Genomic DNA, 15,933 nt, shown 5'->3' with positions numbered 1-15,933 from the left:
TCAAATAAATTGAAATAAAATGTCAATGCAAGATGCAAAATGAAGTAATACATACCGGAGGCAAGTCGGGGATACCGGCTAACTCATGATCAGCCGGGGGAGGAGCAAAGGGGATCTGGTAGGTCGCCCCATCCTGCCCTCTATATGACAGTATAGTGGGCAGGGCAGGCCAGTCAGTCCCCCGTCCCCCCCGAGCTCCGCTCCTGCCATGCACTCGAGCTCTCATCGACACTCCTGCTCCAGCCCCCGCTCCCGCTCTAGCTACCGGCGCCGCTGGCCTCTCCCCCTCAGCTCGGCGACCACCGCTCAAGGGTCGCATAATGTAGGTCCGGACGTACTCTGCGTAGTCGCCCTCGCCTCTGTGATGCTCTGCTCCCCAGCCGACGGTGTAATCCCTCATCTCCTGGGCGGCGAACCTCTCGGTATCTCTCATATGGGCAGGAGGTGGACCCGGCACTATCTGCTCCGATAAACCCAGGGTCTGACGCAAGAAACGCTCGCCCAGGTACCAAGCCCGACAGACCGGGCCCTCCAACAGGATCTGACAACGGGTAGTCTCCCTTGCGCCCTCATAGTGATCCCTCACCACGGCCAGCAACGGAGCCCAATGTTGCCAGGTGATCTGAAAATGAAATGCAGTTTATTATCTACCGTTATTGAAAACATACTGTACGGTGTGAAGCAAAGCCAAAAAATAAACTCTAAAAGTTGAACATACCTCCGCGGCGGTGATGGTGTCGAAGTATCGGCGGAAGAAAATAAGAGACTCCCGTGGTCTCCGCACACATCGCACATCGAAGTGATGAGAGAAGGGGACGCCAAGTGGGATCTCCTCATCGGGTACTGGGGCAAGCCTAGGAAAGTAGGCATACACCCACAACTGCAGAATAGATATCAGTATGGCTATCAAATAAGGCAAAATACAGAATAAAGCAGAAATGGCAGAACCGTGTGTTGTGTAGTGTATTGTGCAGAGTGTGCAGTGTGTGCAGTGTGCAGTCAGTGTAAAGCAGAGTATATGTGTGCCGGGTGTGCAGTGTACAGTCAGTGTGGGGTAGTGTACAGTATATATGCAGTGTACAGAATACAGAAAGCAGAAGCCAGGAATGTAAAATGGAAAAAAGACGTACCTCCCAAGCTTGCCAGTAGCCACCAAGAAGCTGTCCGCTGAGGCGGGAAGAAGAGCTCATATAACCATACAATGTGGCCAGGCCCGCGCCACCCCAGTCATAATGGAAGATCTGCCTGACGTCCACCAGCGTGCTCAACAGGCATAAGGGCACGGTGTTCGCCCGATCGGCGAAGAGAGTCGTCCTGAAGAGGAACATGATGAAGCCCCGCGCATACTGATCCACCTCCTCCGGGGACATCTGCGCCTCCTCTGCCAAGGCTGGCTGGACCCGAAAGTGGCTCTCGAACCAGGAGTACCTAACGAACCCCGCTCGAGCGAGGGGAGGCTGAGTGCTAAGAAGGTACAGCTGGGCAGCGTCCCACTCATCCATATCCGTGTCGAAGGGGATCGGATCACCCCCTACCCCAATGCCAGTAAGCATCGAGAAGTCGTAAGGGGTCATCGTCATGTCCCCTGCGACGGAGAAGTGGAAGGAGTTGGTGGTATCCCACCACCTCTCCGCTAGAGCAGCAAGCAAGGGCCTGCAGGTAGTCAGTCGAGAGAGCCCCCTGCAGAAGATGCCAAAGCCGGCCTCATCGACGATGTCACGAACCGCATCTGGCAGCTCAAGGTACCAGTCCTGAGCAACGGTGTTCCCATACCCGCGGATGGTATGGGAATCCCCCTGTAATCAAGAACAACAATCGCAAGGCAATATTCAAAATACAGTTCTAAGAAGCATACAGTGAACTACAGCGTGTGATGTGTCAGCGTGTTTGGCTGGTTCAGTGCAAATGTAGTATGCGTGCACATTTTCAGACTCAAGCCAATACCGGGTGCCGGTGTGCTTACAGTGAACTACAACGTGTGATGCGTCAGTGTGTTCGAACGGTTCTGTGCAAATGTAGCATGCGTGCACATTTTCAGACTCAAGCCAATGCCGGGTACTAGTGTGTATGCAGTGAAATACAGTGTGCGCCGTGTGTTTGGGTGATTCAAAGCCAGTGCAGTGTGTGTGCATGTGTCAGTCTCAAAAAGATATCAGTTGCACGTATGTTTACAATCAACTACAGCATACAGTATATCAGAATTAAGCAGTTGAAGAGCATAACCAGCTATGGCAGTTTTGCATCCTACATTGCAGAAAGTAAAGCAGGGAAAGAAAGTTACCTCGGAAGCACCGAAGGACAGGTGGGAGGTAGGCTAACGCAGTAATAGCTCGGGTGGCACGTGCCTATCAAAGCTCCTGAACTGGCGTAGTCCGTCAGGAAGCATCACGTGAACCGCGGGCCTGTAGGTCTCCGGATCGAACGGCCGGACGCGGAGTGGCAAGGGCTCGGCCTCAGGGTCCATCTCGTACTCTGGAGGGATCCCGCCCTGTGGAAGGTCATCCGCCATCTCGAAGAAAATGTGAAAATGGCCAGAAAACGAAAAAACCGGGCAAGAAGGCGAAAGTCAACAAAAAGTCAAACCCCGAGAGGGTCGGAAAAGGCCGGAAAGGCCGGAGTACGGAAAAGGTACAGGTATCGAGGAAAACTCGAGGGAAACAAGCCCCGAGTGGCGGAAATCAAAAAACAAAAAAATGTCCGAAACACGAAGGAGATCGCGAATCGAACAACGAAATGGGAGCTAGAACGCAAGGAAACGAGGAGATCGAAGGACGAAAACACTCTAAAGAAAGAGAGAGGCAATTTTCGAGCAAGAGGGTGTGAGAAATATAGGGCTAGAGGCCCTATATTTAAAGACCCGTAGTGAAATGACAGAACTTCCCCGATACAGGGAGTTTTTGCCGGTCGGCCACACTCTTTGCCGGTCGGCAATATATTGTGCCGATGGAGTTTTATGAAGGCCGATGGACGGCCGGTGATGCATTATGATGGCCGGTGGGCATTCGATGGCCTCCTACAATGGTTTTTGATCCTCCTACATCCTTGTTTGGGTTATATCTGTGGTTCAGGGCCTTCATTGCTCAAAACAGTGCAAAACAGTGCATCTCTGACGCTCAGCCGGCCTCCGTTGTGACCTCGGATCGTGTCTTCTGTGCGTAGCACTCGAATTCGTGCAAGGTGTATCCTTTTTGTATCCTTTTGGCTTTTACAGAGCTCAAAAGTTTCCCCATGCGCATCGCATATCAATCGCACTGTCCTGCACGCTTGCGTTGTCTAAAACGCATCGCGCGGTTTTGCGCATTTCATTGCATTTTGCATATCTATAATCATTTCCATTGCTTGCGTAGACCGCATGTTTTGCTTGCGTAGACCGTATGTTTGTTCAATTTCATTACTTGCGTAGACCGCATGTTTTGCTTACGTAGACCGCATGTTTGTTCAATTTCATTACTTGCGTAGACCGCATGTTTGTTCAATTTCATTACTTGCGTAGACCGCATGCTTGTTCAAATTTCATTAATTGCGTAGACCGCATGTTTTGTTTGCGTAAACCGCATGTTTGTTCAATTTCATTACTTGCGTAGACCGCATGTTTTGCTTGCGTAGACCGCATGTTTGTTCAATTTCATTACTTGCGTAGACATCATGTTTTGCTTGCGTAGACCGCATGTTTGTTCAATTTCATTACTTGCGTAGACCGCATGTTTTGCTTGCGTAGACCGCATGTTTGTTCAATTTCATTACTTGCGTAGACCGCATGTTTGTTCAAAATTCATTACTTGCGTAGACCGCATGTTTTGCTTGCGTAGACCGCATGTTTGTTCAAATTCATTATTTGCGTAGACCGCATGTTTTGCTTGCGTAGACCGCATATTTGTTCAAATTTCATTACTTGCGTAGACCGCATGTTTTGCTTGCGTAGACCGCATGTTTGTTCAAATTCATTACATGCGTAGACTGCATGTTTTGCTTGCGTAGACCGCATGTTTGTTCAAATTCATTACCTGCGTAGACCGCATGTTTTGCTTGCGTAGACCGCATGTTTGTTCAAATTCATTACCTGCGTAGACCGCATGTTTTGCTTGCGTAGACCGCATGTTTGTTCAAATTTATTACCTGCGTAGACCGCATGTTTTGCTTGCATAGACCGCATGTTTGTAATCAATTCATTACTTGCGTAGACCGCATGTTTTACTTGCGTAGACCGCATATTTCGCTTGCATAGACCGCATGCTTGAAACCAACTTCATTACCTGCGTAGACCGCATGTTCTGCTTGCGTAGACCGCATGCTTATGTCCAATTTCATCGCTTGCGTAGACCGCATGCTTATGATCAATTTCGTTGCCTGCGTAGGCCGCGTGCTCCACTTACATCACTGTGCCTTCACAGCATTTTTATGCTTCCCACTTGCTTTGCGTTGTCACGTATTTTCAAGTACATTAATACGCATATTGTTAATTACATTGTACCTGTTAAGTTTGTTTTCTTTGCGGGCACGATATTGTATGTACGGTTCATTTAAGGCTGGAGCAACCAGACGAACCGCACAAGTATTGCACGGTCTAGGAGACCCTAAATCCTCGGAAGGTACAAGTCCTTCGACATTTGTCGTGCTCTACGGTCTAAGAGACCCTAAATCCTTGGAAGGTGCAAGTCCTTCGGCGTTTGTCGTGCTCGACGGTCTAGGAGACCCTAAATCCTCTGAAGGTGCAAGTCCTTCGGTGTTTGTCGTGCCCGAACGACTTTTGATAAGTTGCATTATACATGTATTTTAAAGCCACGTGTTGTCGCGCATTCCATGCAGCATGCATTTTATACATCATTTGCATTTCAAAAACAAAAAAAAAACACATGCATTGTCATGCATCACCGTAAATAGTTGCATTGTCATGCATCATTAGAACATAGTGCATACTGCACTGTAGGTCGCATGCATTCATTGCATCACCTTCCATCTATGGCTTGCGCCTTTCCACGTTGAGCTTGGTCTGGTATGTGCCCATACTTCTCGTGTCAAAGCATAGTTCAGTGGACCGTTCTATGTTAGACGCGGCTTGTACGTGTACATGCCTTTCCTAGGCAAGATTTGGTTTGGCCCGCAGGCCATATCCATTGTATTGCGTTTCCATTCCATTGCATATTTGTAGATACTGCACTGTAGTTTGCATGCATTCATTGCATCACCTTCCATCTATGGCTTGCGCCTTTCCATGTTGAGCTTGGTCTGGTATGTGCCCATACTTCTCGTGTCGAAGCATAGTTCAGTGGACCGTTCTATGTTAGACGCGGCTTGTACGTGTACATGCCCTTCCTAGGCAAGATTTGGTTTGGCCCGCAGGCCATATCCATTGTATTGCATTTCCATTCCATTGCATATTTGTAGATATTGCATTGTATTTTGCATGCATTCATTGCATCGCCCCCCATTTATGGCTCGCACCTTTCCATGTTGAGCTTGGTCCGGTATGTGACCATACTTTTCGTGTCGAAGCATAGTTCAGTGGATCGTTCTATGTTAAACATGGCTTGTATGCGTACATGCCTTGCCTAGGCAAGATTTGGTTTGGCCTGCATGCCATATCCATTGCCATTTCCCCAGCATTTCCATATATATATTGCATTGTAGTGTAATTTTTGCATCCAGCATTAGGATCGTAGTCCTTTCCCCAGCGGGTCGTTTCCCTACCTTTGTCATTTCCCCCCAAATACTTGTTCTCATGTCCGTCTACATTACTCATAGTTCAGTAGACCGTTCTATGGTAAACAGACTTGTTACCTCCATCAATCTATTTGACATAGGCGTGGTTTCGAACTACTCATGATTGGGTCATGATTCAATTGCTTTGCATATAGGTTGCATTGTTTCAATTACATTGCATCTTTATTTGCATTGTTTATACATTGTTTTGTATATATTGTATATCATTTTGCATCCATTCTTGCATTGTCATGCATGTTGCTAATAACATCGTACCTGTTAAGTTTGCTTTCTTTTCAGGCACGATATTGTATGTACGGTTCATTTGAGGCTGGTGCAACCAGACGAGCCACACAGGTATTGTATCCTCCGAGTGAGACGTATCGAGAATTGCATAATTCTCTTACATCCTTTCTGCATTATAGTGTAGTTTGGTGTATGCCAGCTTAAAACTGTTGCATATGTGCTTCGTTACAGCTTTCTTTGCATTATGTCCGGCTCTGTGCATTGTCTTGCATTTTGCCCCTGCCTTCGGGCGCATATCTTGATTGTCTTGCATGTTTGTCTGAGTCTTCGGCCTTGTCAAAAATGGGTTGTCTCTGGGCTTTGACATTCACTCCCGTCATTGTTATGACTTTCGAGTTCTGTCAAAGAGGGGCAACTGTAGACACCCCATTTTTGACCGTCCTCAAGACTGGGACGTCACCGTTTGAACACTCGGTGATCATCCATGTTTGTGTTCGTCTTGAGTTCCCGGAGGTCTCGGCTTGCGCGCCTTGCCTCAGGATCTCTCAACTCGACTGTTTAGTGTCTGGTTTTGTACCAAACACTTGTGTTTTGCCTTGGAAGGGTAGGGAATGCCTTGGGAGGCATCCCCACACATCATCGGCCCTGGCCAGAGGCCACCGGCTTGTGTTTTGTTGCCATCGGCAATGTATATTGCCGGTCGGCATCCTTTGTTGCCGGTCGGCAGTACATTTTGTCAAAATGGCAATTTTGAGCAGCCGACTACTGTTCATCTGCTTTTGCAGATATTTTAATACAGCTGTATGGCATTTTGTTCCCCTCCATAGGCGTGTATGGAGGGATGGCCTTTTTGTTAGCTTACCTTGTAAGCTTTACAAGATTGGCTCCTCTATAAGAGGAGCCCTCCCCTCTTGGCTTTAGGGTTAGACACTTTAGACAGCCATTTTAGGGTTTTGAGTTCTAGGGTTAGGATTGATATATATTCTATCTCTATACCTCTCTCTCATTTGGCCTTTATGTGTGTATAAGTGTGTTTGTGTCTTACTATTGCACACAAACACATAGTGTTACACCTTTTCTTTGTTCTTGAAGGGCCAGAGGTTTGTTCTTGAAGCTTAGGAGCTGTTTTGAGCTCAAAGAAGCTGCTGGAGCTTCATTTGTGAAGAAGGTCAACAAGGGTAACAATTTGTCCCTTTATTCCCCATTTTTGCATTGCATTTTTGCCTATCTTAGAACTGTTTTTGAGCTTATTGTATAATACAAAAAAGTTCTATTTTTAGGCCTCTAAATAGTTTGTTTAGAGTGTTTTTTGGTTTGGAGGTGTTTGACCCCTCTTAGGCCTTGAGAGGCCCCATTTTGTGCTATTTTGAGTGAGCTCCGAGACCTTGGTGTTTGGGCCTCCTCACCACTGAAATCTTGAGGGATTTCAGAGGTGAGGATGGTGCCTTGAGGTCCCAAGAAGGAGAGGGCCACCCCCTCTCCTTGTTGTCCTTGAAATGGACCATTTTTGGCCTCTTGAGGGAGCACCTAGCTAAGCCTCATGTTGACCATCCCTTAGCTGATTTTTGTACTTATTATGTCATAATATGCCTCTGTTTTTGATTGGTTTTGGTACACCATGCATGCTTAGCATACCTACCTCGTAATGCCACTTTGTTGCCTTAACATGCCTTAGGTTGTAAACCCTTGTTCTAGCATGTTTTAGGCTTAGCCTTGTGAAGCTTTCATGCTTATTTTGCCATGTTTAAGGTCTGTCCATAGTTGTTTGGGTCGACTTTGGCATGCTTAGTATAGCCCCTTTGCATTTTTGGTTTGTTGGCCTTAAGTGTGTGAATGTATAGCATGCATCCTTGCCTTAATTTAGTGGGTTGGGACCATTTGCCATGTTATTTCAGTCCCTTTAACATGCTTGTATGTTTGCCTTGGATGCCTCTTTGAAGCCCTGAAAGCTTGTCTTCCATGCTCCATGTTTTGGTCATTGTGCATGCTTTTGAATTTGAGCCACTTAGATGCCATCTAGGTGCCCCTTGGGTGTTGTTTAGGTTTGCATTAGACCTATTTTAAATCCTCTTAGCCATGTGAGGCTTGGTTGACTTAGTCTTGGTTTAAGCCTTTTGGCTTGTCTTGGGTTTTTGGCTTTGTTTGCATGCCTTGTTTATCTTTTTTAATTGGCTTAGCACCTTTTGTAACATGATTTTCAATGCTTACCTTGCATGCCATTAGTCTATGTTATGCCTCTTTCAAGTGTGCTTGAGAGTTGCCCTTTTGTGCTTGAGTGTTAGCCCTTTAACATGTGCATGTGTGTATGTGTGTTTAGTTCTCATTTCATAACACTTATGGCCACTGTTTTGGGCCTAATTAGAGCTGCCTAAGTCATGCTTAAGTCCATCATTTGCTTGCTTTCATGCTTACCTTGCATGTTTGTTTGCATGCTTGCATGTACATCTCGCATTCCCATGTTGCATCCTTAGCTTGCATGCCTAGGTTGCATTGCATTTAGCATGCATGCCTTGTTCCTTGATCTAGTGATAGGAATTGGGCTTTGGTTTGTTGGTTCGCATTGCATTTGACATCAAAATGTGCACGCTTGGTCCCTTGTGTCGTCACGCATGGAAATGCGCGATTGATGGTCCGAGAACCAAGGAGCATATCCCTTTGAGTCACTAACATGATAAGGGACATGATTGGTGCATACATTGTTTGAATTGCCTTGCCATGCTCTGCCTTGCCCTCTGTTGCTGTCAATTGCAGATTCTGCAGGAACGTTCTGCCAACCGGCAGTGCTAAGTGCCGACCGGCAATCTTTCCAGGGTCGATAGTTTCACCAACAGCCGGTGATCACATGCCACTGCCGGTGGACATTCTACTCAACCGGTGGTGTCTCCCAATGTCCAGGGAAGCAATCCTGAGACTTTGGCAATCTTCAGAGGAGTATAGCAGGGAAAACAGAGGCAGCTTGCGCATGGCAGTGTACTTCCGAGCAGGACCGAGCATGCATTGCATTGAGCTCTCTTCCCGAGGCGGTTTACTGTTTTTCCTAGCTTAGTTAGTTTGTTAACTAATTAGGTAATTTGTAATAATTAATTAGCTAGGACGGTTAATTCATTATTCGAATTGTATTATTCTTTTGGACCCTCCGAGTGAGGGCAATTATGTAGTAAGTGTGCGTGGGTGTGTGTATGTCTTCTAACCCCACATCTTTCTTCCCTTTTATTCACCTGCTTATGATGGTAGACTAGGGCATATTTAAATTAGCATACCTTATGCTATGCATGCGTGCATCCATGCATTTGTCTCGCACGCACCGGGCTCGGTACATCATGCTAACTGCATTTGTACTTCAATTCCAAATTGAATACGTGCATCAATTGATTGCATTTCACATGCCATGTTTAGGTTAGCCGAGCCCACTCTAATTGCATCCTGTATGTGTTGCATTAGTCAATTCGACATGAACTAGGACCATGCATGTTAGCTAACTAGTTTATTGTTTTGGCACGGAGTACGATGTAAGTATTTTATGCTTTAGCATACCGCATGCGTGTGAATGCTATTATGACAGCATTCTTACCATGTGGCTAGATGCTTATGTGATAAACTGTTTGAATGCCTGTGGGTGAAGGTTGGATTGTCTGAGTTGGAAACACTCGTTGAAATCCGTGTTTTAGCCTACTTGCGGGTAGCAAATTCCAAAACATTTTTCCAAAACAAACGGATATGCAATGCTTATTTCCAAATTAGGCAATCTAGTCTATACTTGTTTGCTGTGCGCATAACATAGTAATTCTAGGCTAATAAATGGAATAAGAACACATAACGTTTTCAAAAACGGATATCACGATTAGTAGAGGCCGATCTTCGGATCGGGCGAGAGGGGGTGCTCATAGCTGACCTTCCCCAATCGTACCCTAGCTCCCGAGCCGAGGCAACTCTGGTGATGACGGACACGTGGCCTTCGGCACCAAGTCAGGGTTTCCTAAATTCTCCCATAAAAAATATTTAGGTGGCGACTCTGTATCTGGAAAAGCAGTCCATGTTTGGCACTTCTTTTTCAAAAAATCTGTTTTCTCAAAACGATTTGCCAGATTTGGACTCTTTGGTCCAGATTAAGAACCGTGACACAAATCGAGTCCGAACTGTAGCGGGGCTCCACGCGGGCGCGTCTACAACTATGTAAGCAAAACCCTGGCCAATGCAGAAACAAGGTATCTACCCTTAGAGAAATTGGCACTGGCTTTAGTAATGGCTTCAAAGAAGTTGAACCATTACTTCCAGGCCCATAAAATTGTGGTGCTAACAGAACACCCCTTGAAATCCTTACTGCAACAAGGAGACTTGACAGGAAGGATAGCCAGGTGGGCAATCACCCTAGGCCAGTATGACCTAGAGTACAGGCCAAGGACAGCAATCAAAGGCCAGGTTCTAGCCGACTTCGTGGCTGAGTTTACGCTAGAATCCATCGAACATCGGGCTCCGTTGAGCCAGGATGAACGATGTCCAAACAAGCAAGGAGAAGCTCAGCCAAAGGCGAAAGAATAAAGAAAAGAGAAAAAACTTAGACCCTGCAGCATTTACATCGGCGACTCCTTTCGACTGTTCGTTGATGGGAGTTCAAACCGACAGGGAGCGGGGGCAGGAGTAGTGCTGATATCTCCTGATGGACAGATAGTGGAACAGTTCATTCGTTTGGGGTTCAAAGCCTCAAACAACAAAGCAGAATATGAAGCATTGATTGCAGGACTGAAGCTGGTAGTAGTAGCAGAGGCAGACGAGGTAATAGTCTTCTGCGACTCCCAGCTCATTGTCAACCAGACAACGGGCGAGTTTGCTGCCCGAGATGAATGGATGTCGGCCTACGCAAAGGAGGTCATCAGGCTGGCAGCCTTGTTTCAGAACTATCGACTACTTCAGGTTAGCCGAGATGATAACAGCCACGCCGATGCGTTGGCCTACCTAGCTAGTGCAGTACAACCTGGAAAAGCAAGGACAATAATGATCGACTATTTGTCGGGCCCAAGCGTCGAACCACTATCCACAGAGCATGAAGTAATATGCGTGGACATGGGACCAAGCTGGATGGACGCAATTGTTGCATTCCTAAAAGAAGGGAAGCTGCTAGACGATCACAAAGAGGCACACAAAATCAGATTGAAGTCGGCAAGATTCAGTCTGACAGCAGAGGGGCATCTCTACAGAAGGTCCTTTACTGGACCCCTTTTAAGGTGTGTACATCATTTACAAGTTGAAGATTTTTTATATGAAATTCATGAAGGAATTTGTGGAAGCCACGCTGGGGGCAAATCACTCGCCCATAGGGCCATTACCCAGGGGTATTGGTGGCCTTACATGCAGAAGGATGCAAAAGCCTATGTAAAGAAGTGTGAACAATGCCAAAGGTTTGCACCTCTGATACACCAGCCAGCAGCAGACCTAAACCCTGTATCCAGTCCTTGGCCATTTTCCCAATGGGGCATGGATCTCGTCGGGCAACTGCCCCAAGCAACTGGACAAAGGAAGTACTTGCTGGTAGCAACAGATTACTTCACTAAATGGATAGAAGCTGAACCTCTTGCCAAGATCCGAGATGTGGACGTAAAGAACTTCATTTGGAAGAACATTATCACCAGGTTTGGGATTCCAAGAGCAATTGTTGCGGACAATGGAACTCAATTTGACAGTAAGCTAATCAAGAACTTCTGTGCAAAGTTCAAAATCAAGAACTACTTTTCAACCCCAAGCTTTCTACAAAGCAATGGACAAGCAGAAGCATCCAACAAAGTGATTCTGGATGGGATAAAGAAGAGGCTGCAGGCAGCAAAAGGAAAATGGGTAGACGAATTGCCCAATGTACTCTGGGCATATCGGACTACGCCGAGAAGATCAACAGGGGAATCCCTCTTCGCCATGGCTTATGGCACAGAAGCAGTCATTCCGCTGGAGGTCGGCATCCTTGGGATTAGAACCCAGGGGATAGAGAACGGGACTAATGATGTACTCTTAGCCCAAGATCTAGATCTTCTAGAGGAACGAAGGGAGAAAGCTGCAATTCAGCTCGTAGCATACCAGCAACAGCTTGCCAAAGCTTACAACAAGAGGGTTAACCCAAGGGAGTTCCAAGTCGGTGACCCGGTCTTAAGAAAAGTCGTCGGCAACAAAAAGAATCCCAGAGAGGGGAAGCTTGGCCCAAATTGGGAAGGCCCTACAGAATAATCTCGGTACTGGGTAATGGGGCATATCGGCTTGAAGATGACGAGGGCAAAGAGTTGCCAAGACCTTGGAACACTTGTAATTTGAAATTTTTCTATCATTAGAACTTGACAAGCATTAAATTTTGTTGTGCTTTGTGATTAACTGAGGCAGGAGACAACATTCAAATCAGTGATGAAGAAAAAGTAGAATTATCCATCTTTGATATGGTCACCATTAGCAAGGCAACTAACAAGTTTTGTGATGCAAATAAAATTGGAGAAGGTGCTTTTGGGCCTGTTTACAAGGTAAGTTTATTCCATTCATACACTAGCTATTTTAGTGGACAAATGAAATCCTTCACAAGGAAAACATACTATAATCTTTCTCATGATGATCAAACTAAATCTTTATATTGTTTATCAAAGGGCCTGCTATCAACTAGAAAGGATATAGCTGTCAAACGGCTCTCAACTATCTCAAAACAAGGTCTTAGTGAATTCAATAGTGAAGTGACTTTGATTGTTAAACTTCAACACCGTAATCTGGTCGGGCTTTTGGGATGTTGCATCCATGAAGAAGAAAGAATGTTAATTTACGAGTACATGCCCAATGTAAGCTTGGATTCTCTCATATTTGGTTTGCCCTCTAGACCTTCCTCTTCTATATCTTGTTTGCTTGAAATTCATATTTGACCAACCAAAGAGAAAGTATACTGATGTAGGCCAAAAGATATCACATTGAGGCCACTTAAGTTACATTTTTAGTCTTTCAATTTTGTTTATTTGGTGGAGATGTTGTGTTTCGTGCACTTATACAGATTTGGCAGGAAATATGTAAATTCAATCAAAAAGGGCGTAAAAGCAGATCCTCCGTGGGAGAAGTGAAAAATCTGAGCCAGCCAAACCACCGCACATGCGGCAGAGTTTTACCGCACATGCTGCCCACCACCGCTCGAGCGGCCCACCTAGGGACACGTGCATAGAATTTTGGGTGTGTTTGGTTAAAAATAAAAGGGAAAAAAATAGGCTAACCTAGGGTTCCAAAATTATTTCTAAGGAAAATGAGGCTAGGGTTTTAGAAAGGTGATTTCTCCTAAAGCTTGAAGGACGCTTCCATGGGGGCTTCTTCCTCATCCTCTTCATCTTCCTCTTCCCACTCCTCCATGAGTGGCTAGTTTTCCTTTCTAGAATTTTGATGAAACTTTAGCCATGTAATAGGATTTTTCATAAGCTTTGATTGTGAATTGGTTTGAATCAATGTATGGATGATTTAGAAGTTTTTAATCATTGTTCTTTTCATTAAAAAAAAAAGGATTGTATTTGGGTTTAAAAAAAAGAAATGAAAAAAAAAGAAAAGAAAGATAAAGATAAAGATAAAAATAAAAATAAAATAAATAAATAAATAATAAAAATTAAAAAATGATAAATAAAATAAATAAAAAATAATATCAATCATATCTCCATTCACAATCCCCTCTATATATGGCTTCAGTCTTTGGCCATTCACTTTGAAAGTGTGGCCATTCTTTGGATCTTACACCTCAACGACGTCATAAATAAATGCCTCTACAACCACAAAGGGACCATCCCATCTTGATCTAAGCTTACCCGGAAAGAGTCTCAATTTTGAGTTAAAAAGCCACACTTTTTGGCCGGATTCAAAGGATTTTCTATTAATGTGCTTGTCATGGAATTCCTTAGTCCGAGCTTTAAAAATTCTCGAACTCTCATATGCATCATTCCGAATTTCCTCCAACTCATTGAGTTGCAATTTCCGGTTGAGCCCAACCGCGGCCATATCGAAGTTAAACTTCTTTACGGCCCACAGCGCTCAGTGCTCAAGTTCAACCGGGAGATGGCAAGCTTTGCCAAATACCGCCCTATGTGGTTACATCACAATGGGTGTCTTATAAGCAGTGCGGTAGGCCCATAATGCATCAATCAAACGTTTTGACCAATCTTTCCTATCTGGCCTCACCATTTTCTCTATTATGTGTTTCACCTCCCTATTTGAGACTTCCACTTGGCCATTAGTTTGAGGGTGGTAGGGACTGCCAACTTTATGAGTGATAGAGTATTTCTTAACTACCGGCTCAAAGAACCGGTTACAAAAATGTGTACCGTGATCACTTATTATGGCTCTAGGAAACCCAAAATGACTAAAGATGTTTTCATGAAAAATTTGATTACTACTTTATGATCGTTTATTCGGGTAGCTATCACCTCCACCCACTTAGACACATAATCCACTGCCAAGAGAATATACTCAAATCCGAATGACGACGAGAAAGGTCCAATAAAATCAATCCCCCAAACATCAAAGATCTCTACTAAAAGAATAGGGGACATTGGCATCATGTCACGCCGAGATATCGAACCCATTTGCTGACCGCGCAAATAAGTTCTACAAAATTGGTGGGCATCTTTAAAAATGATGGGTCAATAAAACCTATTTTGTAAAACCTTAGCAGCCGTTTTATGCCCACTAAAATAACCGCCACATGCAGAAGAATGACAAAATGTAAGAATGTTATGCACCTCACTCTCCAGCACACACCGTCGAATCACTTCATCGAAGTAATATTTAAATAACTCTGGATCCTCCCAAAAATAATACCTAACCTGTGAAAAGAATCGGTCTTTATCTTGCTTAGACCAATTAAGAGGAATTTGCCCAATGGCCAAGTAATTCACAACATGTGCAAACCACGGGGAGCTCACTCGTGACACTACAAGAAGTTGTTCGTCCGGAAACGAATCATGCAAAGTTAAAGGGTCACTATTATACTCAACAGGGACTCAGGAGAGGTGATCCACCACCACATTCTTAGACCCTTTCTTATCTCAGATCTCTAAGTCAAATTTCTGAAGCAACAATATCCATCTAATTAACCTAGATTTGGTCTCTTTCTTTGATAGTAAATACTGTAAAGCGGCATTATCAGTGAAGACTATGACCTTGGAGCCTAGGAGATTGGACCGGAATTTACCTAAGGCAAAGACCACAGCTAGCAACTCTTTCTCGGTAGTAGGATAATTCGATTGTGCATCCAAGAGAGTGCGACTAGCATAGTATATAGCTTATGGTGCCCTATTGACCCTTTGACCCAATACAGCCCCAACAGCATAATCTGAGGCATCACACATAATTTCAAAGGGAAGTGACTAATCCGGTGATTTCATGATTGGGGCGGTGGTAAGGGCCGTTCTCAGTATTGCAAAAGCCTTCAAGCATGCCTCATCAAAGATAAAAGGTGCGTCCTTAGCAAGTAAACTACACAAAGGACGTGATATTTTACTAAAGTCTTTGATGAACCTACGGTAAAAACCTGCATGCCCTAGAGGAAAGACCTAATTTGATGCACAAAATTGGGTGGAGGAAGGCCTGCAATGAGGTCAACCTTAGCTTTGTCAATCTCTATGCCTCGAGGGGACACAATGTGTCCCGACACTATATCCTCACGAACCATAAAATGGATTTTTTCCCAACTCAAAATCAGGTTTGTCTCCACACAACGAATTAGGACTTTGGTTATGTTCTGGAGACATTCCTCAAAAAACGGCCCAAACACGGAGAAGTCATCCATGAAAACCTCTAAAAATTTCTCCACCATGTCAGAGAAAATGGCCATCACACACCGTTAAAAAGTTGCCGGTGAATTACATAGCCCAAAGGGCATGCACCTGTAAGCAAAAGTGCCAAAAGGGCAAGTGAATGTGGTTTTTTCTTGGCCAGCGGGGTATACTGGGACTTGATTATACCCTGAGTAGCCATCAAGAAAATAGTAAAAACCCTGCC

The sequence above is a fragment of the Camellia sinensis genome, chromosome 13 (assembly GCF_055761805.1).
Source record: "Camellia sinensis isolate YWXY chromosome 13, ASM5576180v1, whole genome shotgun sequence".
NCBI lineage: Eukaryota > Viridiplantae > Streptophyta > Magnoliopsida > Ericales > Theaceae > Camellia > Camellia sinensis.
Note: the sequence above shows the minus strand (reverse complement) of the source record.